This window comes from Chiroxiphia lanceolata, chromosome 4 (assembly GCF_009829145.1).
Source record: "Chiroxiphia lanceolata isolate bChiLan1 chromosome 4, bChiLan1.pri, whole genome shotgun sequence".
Classification (NCBI taxonomy): domain Eukaryota; kingdom Metazoa; phylum Chordata; class Aves; order Passeriformes; family Pipridae; genus Chiroxiphia; species Chiroxiphia lanceolata.
The window spans coordinates 35,201,645-35,220,178 of NC_045640.1; the positions used below are offsets into that span (position 1 = coordinate 35,201,645).

The window sequence follows — 18,534 nt, forward strand, 5'->3', positions numbered from 1 at the left end:
GTCACAATAAACAGCATTTATTCATTTCAGATTTGTGGCTTAGGGCTGAGGAAGGGGAGGTGTCCTTCGTAGTAATTGTAAAACACATAAATAATAACAGTAGTCAGCAAATCATATATCAAAGAAGACGGTGGGAGTTGGCAGTGATGGAGGCAAGAAAATGGATGCTTCTAGCACAACCTAATTTACAGCTATTTTAAAAAAATACATTTTTTTCTTTCATAAGAGCAAAATTGAATGTTTTGTATTAACTGCTTGTGTGGTGGGTAAGCAAGACAGAACATCTAAATCATGGCTTTAACGATTTATTTTAAACAAATTGCTGAGTAGCTTTCTAAACATGATTTTTTTCTACTCGACTGCTGTCAATTTTATTAGGTTAATTTTACTAATGAAACCATTTTATATTGATATTGGCATCAACTCCTCTAGCTTTTTTGCTTAAAAATTTTTAAAGAAATTATACTGCTCTATGAAAATACTCTGGATTGGTATTTGAATAGAAGAGGCTTCTTTTACTCTAGCTCAACACTTGTGTCTGTTTTTTCAGGATGACTCTCAAATTCCTAATAATAAATTTTTGTTAATAATTTCATGGACAGAAATTATAAAGCAAAAAAATTAATTTTCTTGAGGTTGGCATGAATATATTTTTTTTAATTTGAGTGCAATTTTTGGGCAGCCACTATCACCCTTCTGCCTTGTAAGCTCCTATCCTGATTTACAAGGTGGAAGTCTGAGTTCAGCAACATATATCAACTGGATTATGACATCCCCCAGGTAACCTTTTGAGGATGTGCAGAAATCTGGGATGAGAATTGAGGAAGAAAAGACTCCAGCAGCTGAAAAGGTGCTCCAAATTAGAGGAGCTACTTTACTACTGCTCGGTGAAAGTCCTGCTTCATCTCATAACTGCTCCCTATGCTGTCCAGAAAGCTGATAATATTTATTAGAGAGCAACCTCTTCTTACACACCCAGAAAAGACAGATGGATATGAATTTTTCTCTGGCGAACCACACAATGTTCACCAGATGGAAACAATGCTCCCTATACAGTTTCTCAGGCATTTTTGCCTACAAATCCTTCCTTCCCAGCATGTCTCAAATCCTATCAGGAGCAAGGGCATTAAAGGGCTAAGGAAAAGACAGGTATTTAGGAGAAACTGAGCTTGTATTTTGGCATGGATCTCTTCTGTGAAAAATCTTACATAATTTGCCTGAGAGAGAATAGAGAGAAAAAGATGCTCTGTATTGAAAGAATGGAGTGTCATATCAGTATTTCAACCACTAAATATTGTCACAGCTGTTACTGCTTTGGGTATAATGGAGAAGTAAAGCTGAGGAGTTGCCAGAAGCAACATGCCTGGCAGTGCAAGGGTAGCTTTCTGAAGAATGGGTGCACATGACCAGATCCAAGATAAGCTTTGGTGATTCTTGCCTTAATAAGACAGAATTTTTCTTAATTGATTTTAGAATTGAAAAAGAGGCCCCAGTTTGGGCAGTTAGGGTGTTAATATATGTGAAAATGGGACAACATATGTAAAGCTTAACTCGTTTAATATCTATAGCTAGAAGAAGTAAAATAAGAAAAAGACTGCTGAAAAATAAATTTTGGAAAACTAATTCCTAACCATCTTTTTAGAAAAGATTAGTAAAATTAGAAAAATACATGTTCTAAGATTAAAATATCCTCTAAACAGAAATGGCAAATTTTGGGATTAATTTTAAATAAATAAGTACAAAAGGAGGGGTTTAATCCTTCTAGAAGGGACATTTTCAGTGCAAAATCAACTACACAGCTGCAACCTTCAATTAAAGTGAGATAATTTCATCCAATCTTATTGCTAAGAGCAACAAACAGTAACTTAAAAATTCAAAACCAGAATTTATTCAGAATTACTTAATGTGAGAGCAGTAAGAAATCCAAGCATAACACTTCTTTAGTTAGAAAAGATGTACCTTGAAATAATGAAAAAACTCTCACCTATATTGACTTGGTATTGACTTTTTAGAGGATATCTTGAACATTTCCAACCCCCTTCTATCCCTCTTTATAGAATTAGGTACATACATATGTGGGCACACAGGAACACTCTGCTGGGTTTGGAATACTGTCTAACTTCAGCTTAAAATGAGAAAACAAAATATTCGTAGTATGCCTTTCTCTTATGCAGATGACTAAGATTCTTAGTTTCCTTTTCTTGTAAAATCTGTTTCTGCTGTTGTGTTACAAAAGCCTGGAATGCTACACTTGAAAAGACTGAGTTTTGGGCTGCATTTTCTTAGTTAACTATTGCCTTATAAGAAATCTTAAAAATTCAAAGTTTATTCTTCTAAAGTCAGTTCCTTTTACTCAGGAATGAAAGCTTATATTTTGAATATTTGATTTTATTCCGGTTTCAGTTAGGAACATGGTGTTTGGAGCATCGTTAACGTAGTTATTCAGTGACAAACACATGTCATCATTAAAGAGAGATGATAACCTTCATTCTAACTACATTAGTACCCCATTTCTCTCAAATAAAGGCAGATTTCCCGTAACAGGAACAGCTAAGCACAAACGTAAATGGATCAACAGTGTCACTGATAAACTATGATCAGGGCCAGTGTCTGACAGTGGACAATCACTCATGCAATAACAATCACTCTGCAGCTAATGCGTGTCACGACTGATTTGCAGGGAAATTTTTGAAACCAGAATTTGCATGGTCTATTTGAAACTTCCCTGAGCTGAATACCTAGCATTTGGCTTTCTAGTGAGAGTTGTGACAGTAGCACTGCTCACAGCAAACTGCCACTGTCGTTTGTTCTGCTTCAGTGCTGTTTGACTGTCACAGCCTGTCATGTAGGAAGAAAGCACCGCATCTAACCCCTTGTGACAAGGTTTAATCACCCCTATTACTCCTATTGGCTGTTCAAGCCACATTCGGGTGTGCAGCACACAGTTACAGATCTAAAAATTGCTTGCTTTATAAATGGAAAGGCTAAAATCTGGTTTGAGTTGATCAAGCTTCTAACACACCATTGAAAGGAACTAGAAAGATTAGATAAATAATACTAATACAGTGCTTGAGATAATTTTTTATTTTCATATCTTTTGTATCATTAGGAATACTGAATTATTTATTTTTTTTCAAGATTACTTTTTAAATGGATTCTAGGTATTCAGATTCTGAATTTATTGTCATTTCTTTCTGGCGATCATTGTTAGAATGTGGACATGTATGCAAAACAGTCACATTCGGGATCCATTTTTTACGATGAAATAAAGTGACAAAGTTAAATACTGTATCACAAGGTATACCTGTCCAAATGTTAATGCTGAGTCAAAGGGCAAGGGAAGGAATGCTTAGAATTAGTCTTGTACAAAGGAAAGGTTAAATTTAAGCCTTTCTTGTATAAATCAGCATGAATTAATTAAAACGTCCTATATGCCTTATCTATCTAATCAAACTGTTTCATTGCTGTTCCCTATGGAGAACTGTATCTTCATGCTAGTTTTAAGAATGCACTTTTTGAGACTGCAACCCATATTGTACCTAAAGCCTGAAGGACACATGGGTTAACTCTTCTGGTCTTTTTGCTGACAGCAAGTTATACATCCTTCTCCAGAAGCACAGGCAACAAAAACAAATCAGATTTTGCACATCTACAAATCTGTTTGTTTGAGCTGGTCTTATTAAATCCAAGGTCTATTCTCTGGGACAAAAGAAAATTATTTTAAGGTGAAAACATTAACCCACTGTGAGTTTAGCTTTAGCAAGGCAATCCAGTATTATGAACTTTTAATTACTCCAACAGGCTAATCTTAGGCCTGATAAACAATGTTAGTGTGAATCTTTAAGATGAGAGATTCTTATGCTTGTAAAGATCATTAACACTGGTGTTATTTAAATTGACATGTATTTGTAAACATCAAATTTGTTTTGCAGAGACTGGGCAGGAAACAAGTATAACCTAACAAAGCAGATAACTTGGTGGATCAACAATCTAGCACAAGGATTTGTGCTTATACTCCTCTTTTAGCCCAGTTTCAGAAAGTCTATGAGCAAATGCACATTCTCTAGAACTCAGTATGACACTAACTGACCTCTCATACAGGGCTCAGAACCTAATAAGTAATCATGCCGCTTTAATCGTATACCTGTAAAGGTTCCTAGAAATTAGGGATGAAATTTTTGAAAAGATGAACATAAAACCTCACAGGTAGAACTTTCAGTACTCCTTTTTGTTGTGATTAAAATGAACCATTTCATTTTCTTTTCTAACCAGTGATTTCAGGTGAAGTAAAATAATCTTGTGCCAGAGTATTTTAAAATACGCAAAAAGCATGAGAATGTGTAAATGGGGGGAAAGTACATTACATAAGGGTTTTAAATTTTAAATTTTAATGAAAACTTTATCTTCTGGCCAGCTTAGAGAAAGAAAAAATCAAGTTGTCAGTGAAGTTTCAGTATTCCCTCTAGATTCTCTTCCTGACTGGCCAAATGTAAAAGACCCTTTATTGTGTAAAACAAGTTTATAGTGTTTATAGCAGCTTATGTCACTCATCCATGTACAGTTCCAACCTATGTTATCATACCCCCAGTCTGATAATATTAGGTTAACACTACCAGGAGTGCTACAGCTTTTCCATTATTAAAGACAAAAAAGTAATTTTTGATTTCTTTCTTTCAAACACCTGTGAATTATCATCTAGAAGTAACCAATTATAGCACCTAACCAGCTGTATACAGATAGATGTGGGTTGCTGCAGCTAACCCATCATCAGAAAACCATGCATGCACATACTTATTTATGGTGGGTTGCAATGTCAGTTCATCAGCTACAGGTTTATGATATATGTTCTCTTTCATACCTTCTGTCCACTAATTTGACTTGATGTTCTCTTTCCCCAGTTTGCTTATGAACTCTGGATAAAAATAAAGGACAGATCAATACCACACTGCTTTTTCTTTCTGTATAGAATTTTCATTCTGAAAGTAAGTTCATTAAATCTGAATCCTGGACCACCTATCCGAGCGATCTGGTTTCTTGAGTTGTCCAGTCACATAGAATAGTTTCAACATTGTCATAGATTGAAAGGGATGAATGGTTTTTGTACTTTTTCTGCCACAAGGTGTGGCACTGACAATTAAATAAATAATAATCCTAAACTTTTAGATCAGCTTTTTCTTTCTTAAATAAACCTGCACAATATTCTAGGCAAGGATATTGATATTTGGATATGAATCATAATAGCAGATTTTCACATCAGGTATTTGATTCCATCTCTGAACTCTGAAGCCTCTGCAGTGTGAATGGCAGCAGGAAATGGCTTTCAAACTCTTCCTAACAGATGGAATAAAATCTGCCAGGTTATTAAATTACCACGCAACTATTTTTAGTTTCCATTTCTAAATCCTTTTTCTTCTTTTGTCATATAATACATCATTGCTAATCAAATCTCAAAAGCATTACTATTTTGAAAACAGAAGCTTGAACTGGCAGTTTATTATTCTTTGCCCTGAACATTTTTTTTTCTGTTTTATTTTTCTACTAAAGCTATGCAACATTTATACAAATTAGTTTACTACAAAAATGGAGAAAGTCAAAACATCAGTTTATAGAACTTACATGTTTTAAAATTGTTTCAGCAATGAATAATTTCTGTGAATCCTTATCTAGACTTAGCAGTCTAAGATTAAAGAAAACTGTTTACTGAAAGCTAATAAGTAGAAATGGCCTCCTGATAACTATGAAACAAAAAACAAATTCCTTAACTGGCTGTGTTAAATCATATCAGAATTGAAACATACTTTATTTTTGATGAATTGTACTTAGGAAGAAGAGGAAACTACTCAACTGTTGAGAAAATTAAACCAATTGTTTCCTCCTGTGATCTCTGCCGTGGTGACAGATTTTTGTAAGTGTATAAAGAATCCTTTGAAGGCAAATTTGCTTGTAATTTCAAGTATTTTGGAAAAAAATTGTCTCTTTGTTCATGTACTAACCTAAACACTAACCCTCTTCTTTAGAGGTCTATTGCTACTGTTACATCTACACTACAGTGCAGAAGTGATAAAACAAAAAAGGGAGCATTACACATGGTTTGCTAGTATTACCATAGCAAACATTGCAACACTGAAAAGAAGTATATTAGTTGTAATGTGATTAGGTCAACTAGCAAATTATGGAGTCAAACAGCAACTTGCAAATTGTTCTCATATCTGATTTTCAGTAGTGCATCAGGCACCAGTCAGCCTCAGATTGACCACAAAAATGCAACTGAAAAAGCCCCACAGGGAACACACAGAGATTTAGACTGGAGTGATACCGTGCAGCAGACCTGTGAAATCTGGAAGCTGTATTGATTTACATCACTGCCACAAAAGCAACGTAAAATAATGAGGAAAACCCCTACATTTTAGTTGAGTTCTACTGAATCTCACAAACGAGAAGAAAAAGTTTCGGGGTTTTTTGGATACCATAATCTGACTGGTATTGCTCAGCTACAAACAAAGAAATGTATCAACTGATGAGGCTTCTAACTTCCCTCAAGAAGAAAACTGCATGTACATCTCAATTAAGGCATGGAACCTGCTGAACTTTTTCCAGTCAGACACAAGTTTTGCAAAATGGACCATAAGGTATGGTTTCTTGGTAGTGGGAACCATTATGCATTGTAAGATTTAACTGCCTGAGGTTTTCTACATATATCATACAGCCAATGAAAATGCAGAAAATCATCAATATCATCACTTTTTTCATCTCTTTCAACTGTTTACAGTATCTTTGATTTTTGTGCTTTGTAGAGGAGAAACAGAATGGGAGTTCTCTCCCAATTCTGTATTTTTCACAGAATCACAGAATATGCTGTATTAAAAGGAACCCACAAGGATCTTGTCTTCTTATTGACTTTGTTTTGGGAGATCGGGGGAAAAATAAAAGAAAACACAGTTTTTTAAAAAAACATTAATCTAAGAGATGAATTTGAAGGGCTTTACAAATAATGTGTCTTCTGATAAAGTGTCAATAAGAAAGAATGAAAAGTAGAAAAATTGTGTTTTCAAAAAGCAAGTGTTATAACAAAGCCTACACTAAATGTAAGGCTTCTAGGTAAAAGGAATTTCACAAAACCCTTTCTTTTCACTAAACAGAACTAGACTACAACTCAAATTAAGACTTTTGGGAACATTTGTTTCTCAGAGCTGTATGTCTTCTATTTATTTTAGGAAAAATGGTATCAAAATAACATCCTTCAAATCTCCCAGAAACAACTGTCTTTCTATATTAAATAGAAAATATGTATTTTCCGTGATAGCCTTTGCAACCAAATAGTTTATTGGAGGAGTAATTAGACATAGAAAAATTATAATATGTATTTTTAAATTTTAAATATAATATTTTGCAGTTATTGCAATATGATATTGTATTGTTTAAATTACAGCATAATAATTCATCCCTGCGCTATGGCACTACGCCTTTGGCCTCTTGCCTAGCAATACACTAGACAGGAATTATTACATTTGCAATTCACACCCTGTCATGACTTATTGCTTAATTAAAGCATAACCCTTCATGACACGACAAATAATTTGACTGTTACCATAATAGATTATTATCTCACCTAACTTTAGCTTTACAAATGATTTTTTTTTTCCCTACATACATTGAGATTTATGAGAAGAAATACACACGTTTCTTTATCTGTAAAGTGTGAAGAATAGGGTTAGGAAGAATAGCTAAGAACACAAGGTTGTATTTTTTATTTGAGCTATTCCTAAAGTAAACTTGGGCACTTTTTGTTTTTGCTTCATTTTGCTTCAGGAATTAAATCCCAAACTTTGCAAAACAATTAAGATTTAAATATTGGATTGAGTGGCTGCCTGTATTTTATTGTAGTGCTTGGCTACCTAAATGATAAAATTATATTCTTTCAGTGAATTCTAATGTGATACTGAAACAATGAGGCTCAGGTTTTGTGTTTTGTGAGTATCTTTAAAATTCCAGACAAAGAAGTAACCAGTTTAATTTTTTTGTAATACACTAGTTAGATACCCTGTGTTCATTCTTAAACATATTTTTCAGAAATAATTCTTTGAATCAGTTTCTTACTAAGATTTCTTCCTCTTGGTGTTTCTCATACTGAAATCTGAAAATATAGAAAAAGTAACCTGTTGTTATTAAAACACATCTGATTATATCTAAAAATCGAATAGGTGAAATTCTACTTTTGTAAAAAGCCAATGGCAAAACTCATCGAAATTAATCGAAACACTAGTTCATGAGACGAAATGGAAAAATGTGTCAACAGCTGTGAAAACAGAATTTAATATTCCATCTTGCATTTAAAATATTTTAATGATCGTTAGATATTTTTTTAATGTCTTCATACGACCTGAAAATGTGCGATAAAACACAACCATTTTGGCTGTGAATAATCCTTTGGTTTTGGCAACTACCAATTCAAAATTAAAATATGCAAACATGAAATGCTGAACTTTTTTGTGAACAAAAACCTGGATTTATTGAGAAGACATACAGGCAATGCATAAAACATGCATACAAAAATTTTAATGTGAAAATTATATATGCCATATCTAATAGATGTCCTACCAGTTTCATATGGTATCAAGGTGCAATTTAATGAGGTTCCACTGAACTCTGTATGTCTTCAAGGTGACTGGGTTGTCCCTGGAACTCTCTCTCTGCTATAACTATAAAATGTCTATGATGTGACTGTGATATAACTGAAACAGCTGCAGTCTTCGATCATATGCTGGCAGTTTATGTTCAGATGCAGAATGTGTAATAAGGGCACACTTTATTAATTTGACTGATGTTCTGTTATTTTACTGGTTCCAAAAGCCAAAGGAGACTAGGCTCCACCATGTTACCCTGAGAATAATTTATTGTTGCAGCTATTCAAAATGAAATACCTATCATTAATGTCTAATTGATTACCATATGCAAGAGTCATACATTGGCCTCAGTTGATCTGACATTTGCTATGATCTTTAAAGCTGCTGTTATAACTAGAACTATTACTTTGAATTAGCACAAAACACATTCTAACTATAGTTTAAAACTGCTGCCAACACTCCGAATGCATGCATATGTTTCCAGTTAATAGCTATTTCTACATATATACAGTCTAGTAAAACTTACAGTGAAATTTTACCATTTCATAAGTATAAAACTACACACGTTCTGAAGGCGTGATAATAAAGTTAGACTTTGCCAGACTAGTGGCTGTATTATGTTGTACAAAAGCATCTTTGTTGTCCTTAACAAGTAAAAACATTTTTTGGTTCTACCAAAATGTTTTAACAATTCATCTTCCTCAAATTAGCCAAATTAGAGTGGAAAGAATACACATTGTATGCCCAGCAATTAAGAGAAAAATTTACTTAATACCTAGATATTATACCTCCATACATGAAATATGGAAATCACAGTAACATTATAAATTATAGGTAAGTATAAAAGTTTGCAAGGGGTTACTTTGGATGAAGAGTTATATCAGAAAGAAGATGAAATCAACATTCTCATAAAAGATCTACTAATAGCTTTGCACTAATTTCAAGAGTATAAAATTATTCTAGATATAAAAGATAGTTAGAATAGTCACTATTCTAATAATTTATTTTTATTTCCCACTGTTTTCTCTATCCTCCACTTATATCTTTGTACTCCTAACTCTAAGTTTTGCTTCACTTCGTCCTCATATTTTTATTGAAGGAATACAAAGGTCTGCACTCTAAGTTGCTCTGCTCCCATAATCCCAGTTGGCTTTATTCTGTAGTCTTGCACAGGTAACACACATTTTTAGAACCTTGTTGGACACAAAGGGGATGTTGCAAAGTCAGTGTACTGCTTTAATGGGATGACTCTCTGTCCAGGACCTCCCTTACGTAATCATTGCTTTTCTTTTCAATCCCTTTCTTTACGGCCTTCATGCTGCAGTTGAGGAGTAAAACATCTCAGAAGTTAGAGGCCCCAGTTCACACATATATATGTTTACATTTTTCCCATGGATCTGTTCACTTTTCATTGAGATATAAACAGCTGTTTGTATTCCAGATTTAAGGGTATATCATTAAGCATTTATACTTTAATCTTCTCCAGTACGGATATTCCCCAAGAAAGTGTAATTCCTCTAGTTCTCAAACTTAACCCTTCCAATTAAACTGACTTGTTTTTAGAATCCTCAAATATCACTTCTGAAATATGTTCAGATTTTTTCCCCACACCTTGAATGCTTCCAATTTCTAGAAAAGAGCATAAATACCAGGTAAACATAAAATACAAACTTTGAAACTGAACAGATTTCTCTCATGAAAGTCTGATACCTATTTCATGAGCTTAAGTTTCACTGAGATTTGTTATATCACCAAAAATTAAAGTTATAAATAAGGATTAAATAAGTTAACTTTAAAGTGTTCTAAGTTATCCAGATAAAAAAATCATGGTCAAATAAAATTTCCAAGACCAAATATCTTGTTTTTGCACCCTGGATTACCTTTTAAAACACAGATAAATCTTTATGTAGGCATATGTTTGGCATCCTTTCCATTTATTTTTTCCCCCCTTGGCTGCTTCTTGTACTTCCTATATATCATTTGCAATGCAATTGCTCTGCCAAATATCTCTCTGATACATACCAGCGCCCTTTGTTCCTCTCCATCTACCATGTTCTTATCAGTATCTAATTGTAGACTTCAGCTCAGGTGAGAATACTGGACTTTATTCAATTACTTCATCTTAACTGACTCCAGAAAAATATGAAGTTAAATTAAACACAAAAAAAAGTTTATTATTGAAGTACTAAATTGAATCCTAGATATAAGTAATTGCTTAACAAATATTATAAAATCTCTGATTCTGACTGTGGGTCAAAATTAGGAGAACATTTAAGATAAGCCACTACTCACACACTGAAATATCTCATTTTAAAACTATACAACTTCTTTTCAGAAAGCATATATTGCTATCCATCACTATTTCCCATCCAAAGCATTGCCCACTGACTTATAATATATTCTTTTTTTTTGAATAGTTAATAATGTGCTGTTATTCAACTATATATCACTGAATTAAAATTGCTAATTTTCATAGCAAAAAAAAGTTACATCTAAAATCTGAAGAGTTGACACCCATAGTAATAAATGTTCAATAGTTCTGCAAGATTTTCCCCCACCTCAGGAAAATAACCCCCACCTCAGGAAAATAACTTATGCTCTTCTGTTCTCCTACCTTTTCTGATGAGTTGGCTGCAGAAAAATTTATAAATGGAAAGCTCAATTAGTGCAATTTATGTATCCTTGGATGTCAATCATTACTGTTGAGAGGTGGGACTTTCAGGATCTCTGTGCATTAATTAAGACCTCATCTCCAAAGAGTAGTCATTACACCTAAGGACCAAAAATAAGTTTTAATTAGAGTCTAGAAGACAGTATGTCATCTACTTATAAAACTCGTTCTTTAGTTAAAAAATGAACAGCTATGGGACATTATTAGTAACAATGCAAGGCGCATAAATCTATTGCTTGCACTTAATCTCAGAATGGAAAAGTATTTTTGTGTATGTAGGAATGCCTAGAAAAAGTGGGCAAGTTCTGTAATACTATGTGGACACCACTCAAATTTCAGCCAGGTTGTACAAATGCCAAGAGGATTGTTAGACCCTCATAAAATTATTGATGTTAGGCTGATGCTGAAGTTAGATTGTATTTCTCTCTCTCATAGCCACTTTTCTTTGCCCAGACCATCTTCTGACTTTGTGTGCAATAGGCAAACCAATGCAAATTCAGCAAAATGGGGTAAATGGGCTTGTACAATGCATCAGTTTCATCAACCAAATGATCCAGTATGTAAGCAGTTTTAGGCTGGCCTTAGACATATCAAGGCTCAGGAGAGGTTAAAAACTAGCTGGGCTAACTGGTGTTAGCTGTCTGAGAGAGCTTTCCTTGTGGCATGACTTATTTGAGGACAATCACACATTCTGCCTAGAATTCACTAGGGAAATAATGTATAAATAATTGATTATATAATTTACAAAGTAAAGGAAGGAAAACAAATTTTAAAAGCTGGTCTCGAAAATAAACATGTCAGGTAATAACTCTGGTATAAAAAGGGGTAAAACTTGAGAAGAAATAAGTTTATATTCTAGAGAACAAGAAAAAAACTTGTTTGGCAATGGTTGAAATACGAAACGTAATGTACTTATAAAAAACCAAAACAACTGGTTTAGGAAGGCTGAGACAAGACAAAAAAAAAAGTTCCAGTATGGAAATAAAGAAGGAAATACAGTGATAAAATGGTCATAAAAATTTAGTTTTACAAATATTTTAGTTTCTTGGAGCACTGAAGTTAACATATACTTAACGTGATATAATTAATAATAATTATAAAGGTTATTGCACAGAAAAAGAGCAGAATGGGAAGGCACATCAAAAAGAGGAAAAGATTTACTATCGATCTGAGAATAGCAGAACAACTATTATGACCTTAATTGAAATTATATTTCATGGTCTTTTCCTAAGGTATTTGTAAATACCTCTAACAGACAGATATTTTTCTCAAACACTTTTTTGAGAAATACATGCTGTAAATTTCTAATCTAATCAATATACCTGAGGGGTAATGAAAACCAGCAGCAAACTTAACAGCAAAAAAAGCTGTAGTTATTCCTAGTAGATAGTTTAAATTGTTTTATTCTAAATAACAATTAGCGATGAAACTAACACTAGAGTGAGGGACCAAGACATTCAGAAAAATGTGAATAATACTTTATGCTAATGACATTCAGAAAATTCATGCTAATACAATTAATAAATATTTCTAACATTCCATGCTCAAATACTTTCTTTTAATTTTTCCAGCCAAAAATTGTTTTCTACATAATAGACACAGAAGCACTCTCCAGCATGTACTGACTTGGAATATTGCTGTCTTTACTAGCAGATTTCAGTGAGTAAATTCAGACTGTCAGATATGCTGGCAGTACACAGCAATACACCCCTGAGAATGATGGTACTGAAACTTCTTTTTAAAAGTTTAATTTTCATTCTGTGAATTGTATTACAGCGCAAAATAGAGTATATTCTGCTACGGATATAGGTATATTACAAAATCTGGTATTTACTTCTCTGTAGGCCAAGTTATTTATCACATGATAATAGATTTCAGGAAATACCATATTTAATATTGACTGGTACCATGGGTAGGTACTTTTAAATGAAAACAGAAAGGAATTTATCCAGAGCTTGTCACTTGTATTCTTTGAACTGAAGAAAAGTGCTTTGTCTTGTTATCTGTAGTCTCCTGCTAGTCACACTTAACACATTTCTTGTCAGCTGCTCCTCTTGATTAAGAAGAAGGCAGAGATAATAGACATACTAAACTCCAGAAGAGACAGAGGATCTTTGTTCCTCTAAACAATTATATCAATTTTTATAATGGTTTAATTTGTTGTTATTCACAAGGGACAATGCCAAGAGCTGAACCAGAGGACTGCTAGCAAAGTACAGATCGCATGTTAGCAGCATGGTGCCTTCTCAGTCCTTCATGTTTCCTAGTTTGCCTCTTCTGAACTCATACTACAATACACTGGTTTGGAAGCCAGCCATAAAAGAGGCTAACTCAGACAATAAAATCTGGGTGATCTGCTGAGCTGTGACTGAGATTTGTGACCTACCCTTAAACTGAATCAGATTCAACGAGACTTCTTACAAGCAGCTCTCACCAAGAGCCTGGCAGAATGTCAACACAGTTGCACTAAATATTCGACACAAAACTTGCTGAGAACCACACGGTATCATGTATTATCATTAAAATATCTTATAGCCAGATGAATTCACATGGAAAGGATAACAAAAACCAGCAATTCCAAAATGTTTCTTATCAATGAAGAATGCTATATAGCATTTATTGGACAGGCAATCAGAAAGAGGAACAATAGTGATATTACTTCAGGCACTCTCCTGGGCAACTTTGAATCCTTTATTGAAGGTTGAAAGTTTGACGCCTTGTCCAACATCTCCTTTCTGGTCAACAGAGTGAAGGAAAGGCACTTCCAGATAACACATCAGACTTAAATGAGCTTCTATCTTTCCACTTGTTATAGTAGGAGTATTGAGAATCAAGGCTCCTAACTTGAACAAGTCGGTGAGTTCTTATTGAACTTGCTTGCAATTAATCTACATCTTACAGTCAGATTTTCAGAGGTGCCGAGGAAATAAATTTTAACGCAACATTAAATATTTATCTGCAAATTTATATGTTAACAGGAGATATGGTAGGGATTTCCCAATTTCTATAATACTAGCCAATGCTGATGGACAGTACTGAGTGGAGGTCCTTATTTGTTATTTCTATTGCTACTGATCAGTGTCTTTCCTGCTCCCTATCACAAAATTAATAACATAAAAAAGTAGAAATATTTTTCTATTTATACTAAAGTGTATTTTCTGTCTTTCATATGGTTAGTATTTTACTCTTTAAGGGAAAAAACAAATTACTCTATTTTGGTTCATTTTATTCTGCTTTAAGTTTTTTATTTTTGTTTTCCTCAGAAAGAGATCAGAACAATGAAAAAAATTGATCCATTTATCCCCATATATGTGTTACTTCCTCCAGTTAAAGATAAATTACCATTTTAATAAAATTTCTGAGAGTCTCCTATAAGAAATAACTTTAGTGTGTGTTCAGAGCCAAGAAGCCTACAGAACACATACTTGCCTTTCAATCTAGAAACAGGCTATGGGTTTGGAATTTAAGTATCAAAGTTTATTCTATGCAAACTGATTAAACAAACTGATTATTCTTGAAAAACACTAAGAATCTAAAATTCTAGATGAATATCGATATGCTCACACAAAGAGTGGAGATAAGTCAATAAAGATAATATGTAGATTTAACCCCTAGTAACATTTCTTATCTTCAGCACTTTCTGCTGAAGCAGTAGTAACATCAGAAAAATATTTATGTAAGAACTATGCAGAAGCTCATAATAAGGCACTGGAAAATGCAAAAGTATAAATAAAAATGAATCAAAATTTAACTGAAATTTAGCTGTAGCAAAACAAAGCAGAGATCAATTTCTCCACGGCCAGCACTGTCTACAGATCAAGCCCTCTTTCTGAAATCCATCCATTTATCATACAACTTTGGAGTCACTTTGAAAATGATTCCATTGTAGTCAGCAACACCCAAATTGCAAATGGAAGTTATTAATCAGACAGCAGTACCACAGTGTTTTCTACTGTCAAGACAACAACCACTGCTGACTAATGAATAAGAGAAGAGTTTGTTTTAAATGAGGATACACCTGTATGTGGTAACTTGGGTTTCAGCATTTTGCTGCCTCATTTTGCTACCCAATTATCCTTTTTATTTGTCAACTTTTTCTTAACTTTCCTTATCTCAATTTCTGTGTTAGTTCATAGGATCACAGCAGAAACTAGACAAATTATATCAACATTTTTCTTTTCTTCATTATTGATTGGGAAATTTTTGTTTGTTTTTGATTACATTATTACACTGTTAAGAACTGAAGAAGTTAAGAACATTATGGTACTATTCTTATGTTAGTATATCATTAAAATATAACAATGTCTATTAATTTTAGGGGACAAAGGGGTTATCTATAACATTTTAGAAATACTTTATGTTCTTCCATTTGGCTGTTGACATCATTACAGCTTGCTGGATAAAACTCTGCTAGCAAGAAAACCCAAGCCTGTCACAGATAAGATACAATGTAGAAATTTGAAGACTTATTAAGACAAGACTATAAGAACTACTAATTGAGAAATTTCTGTCTGTCTGAATTTAGCTAGATTGACAGTTTTCTTTTTCTTTTTGGAATTTTATGATCAAAAAAGATATTAAAATGTTAACAAAAATCTCATAGAAAGGAAGGGATTAAGCCCGCACTGGAAAAACAAGGCAGGAGAGATACTGAGAATGAAACGCGGTTGTGTAGTAACAGTTGAGCTTATATATGAAGTATCTGGGCTTTTTAAAGCAACGTCATGCTTACTTGTATACAGTCGTGCTGCCATGCTCTTAGAATGGTGTAGGCTCGAAGGGACCTGAAAACCCACCTGGTTCTAACCACCCTTCATGGGCAGGGACATCTTCCACTACAAGAGGTTGCTCAAAGCCCCACCCAACCTGGCCTTGAATGCTTCCAGGAACGGGACATCCAAAACTTCTCTTGGCAGCCTGTGCCAGTGCCTCAAAACCCTCATAGTAAAAGAATTGCTTCCTATTATGTAAACTATCCTCTTTCAGTTTAAAGCCATTACCTCTAGTCTTCTTGCTCCATGTCTTTGTCAAAAGCACCTCTCCAAGCTTTCTTGTAGGCCCCCTTTAGGTACTGGAAGGCTGATGGGTCTCCCTGGAGCCTTCTCTTCTCCAGACTGAACAACCTCAACTCTCTCAGTCTGTCCTCATTGGAGAGGTGCTCCAGTCCTCTGAACATCTCCATGGCCCTCCTCTGTACTTGGTCCAACAGGAGCATTAGGACATTGGGGGCCTCAGACCAGGATGCAGTAATCCAGGTGAGGTCTCATAAGAGTGGAGTAGAAAGGGCACAGTCACCTCCCTCGACCTGCTGGCCATGCTCCTTTTGATGAAGCCCAGGATACGGTTGGCTTTCTGGGCTCCAAGGTCACTTTGACGGGTCATGTTGAGCTTCTCATCAACCAACACCCCCCAAGTCTTTCTCCTCAGGTCTGCTCTCAATTCATTCTTTGCCCAGCCTATACCTGTGCTTGGGATTGCCCCAACCCAACTGTAGGACCTTGCACTTGGCTTTGTTGAACTTCATGACGTTTGCACAGACCCACCTCTCAAGCCTATCCAGTTCCCTCTGATGGCAACCCTTCCCTCCAGTGTGTTGACCACACCACACAGCTTGGTCTTGTTGATAAACTTGCTGAGGATGCACTCAATCCCAGCACCAGTCCCAATAGCAACGTCTAAGGAATGCCATTTGTCACTGGTCTTTGCTTGGACATCAAGCTATTGGCTGCAATTCTACAACTGTGGTCATCCAGTCAAATTTTTATCCTCCGAGTGGTCTATCTATCAAATCCATGTGTCTTTGGTTTACCATGTGGGACAGTTTCAAATGCTTTGCACAAGTCCAGGTAGATAATATCAGTTATTCTTCCCTTATCTACCATGCTGTATAAGGCAGCCACCAAATTTGTCAGGCATGATTTGCCCTTAATAAAGTCACTTTGGCTGTCACCAATCACTACCATTTTCTTCCATGTACCTTAGTTTCCAGAAGGATCTGCTCCATGACCTTGCTGGCAACAGAGGAGAGACTGATTGGCCTGTAGTGCCCTACGCCTTCTCTCTTTCCCCTTTTTAAAAATGGAGGTTATGTTTCCCCTTTGCCTGTCCATGGGAACTTCACCAGACTGCCATGATTTCTCAAAAATGATGGATAGTGCCACTTCCTCCACCAGTTCCCTCAGGACCAGTGGATGCATCTCACCAGGTCTCAGGGACTTGTGCACCTTCAGATTCCTTAGATGGTCTTGAATCTGATTTTCTCCTAACATTCTTCAAAAAACCTCCTTGACACCACAGTCAAGGCTGCCCTTCAGCTTCACATTTTCCACCAGTCCCTCCTTGTTGGTCAGAACAAGGTCCAGCATAGCACTACTCTTTTTGGCACCTCTATCACTTAGAGAAGGAAGTTATGATTGATACACTCCAGAAACCTCCTGGATTGATAATACCCTGTGACACTGTCCCTCCAACAGGTATCAGGGTGGCTTAAGTCCCCCATGAGGACCAGGACTTGTGAACATGAGACTGCTCCTATCTGTCTATAAAGGGCCTCATTTGCATGGTCTTCCTGGTCAGGTGGCCTGTAGCAGACCCTCACTGTAATGTCCCTGCCCTCCCTTTAACTGTGTTCCATAAGCTCTTGGTTGATTCCCCATCCATCCCCAGCCAGAGCTCTAGCACTACAGTTGGTCATTGACAGAGAGGGCAACACCACCCCCTGGTCTCCCCTGCCTGTCCTTCCTGAAGAACCTGTCCTTCCAGTCATAGAAGCCATCCCACCACATCTCTGTGAAGCCAATAAAATCATATCTCCACAGGCATCCACACATCTAACTCCTCTTGTTTATTATCCATGCCACATGCGCTTGCATAGAGGCATTTAAGTTGCGTCCCCAATGAACTGGAGTGGCTGGAATTTGTGCTGCTCTTCAGGTGCATTCCTGCTGACCTGTGATACCTCTGCAATCTCTGGTCATCTATTTCTGGCACTGACACCAAATTGGTAGGAGTGGGACGGATCGAGGTCCCCCTTCCCTGGAAAGTTTCACTGAATGTCTTCTTCAATAGCTTGGCATATGTATCAATGAAGGTGCTGTTTTCTTTCTCTGACAGATGGGCTCCATCAGCCCACAGTAAACCAGGTTTCTCACAGCAAGTGACATGGTGTAAGTAGACAAACATCCAGTTGTGGCACCAGTGCTGTAATCATTTGTTCATTCACCAGATTCAACTGGCCCT

General features: G+C 35.6%; 1 protein-coding gene across 5 annotated transcripts in view; it reads right to left on the minus strand.

Moving 5' to 3' along the window:
• The window catches only part of TENM3 (teneurin transmembrane protein 3), a 1,309,047-nt gene that overhangs the window by 588,379 nt on the left and 702,134 nt on the right, over positions 1–18,534 (minus strand). For all 5 annotated transcript variants that reach the window (XM_032684675.1, XM_032684682.1, XM_032684680.1 and 2 more), the window contains one exon: positions 11,239–11,396. The gene's annotated coding sequence lies outside the window, so the exon portion shown is untranslated. The remainder of the gene's footprint in view (positions 1–11,238; positions 11,397–18,534) is intronic.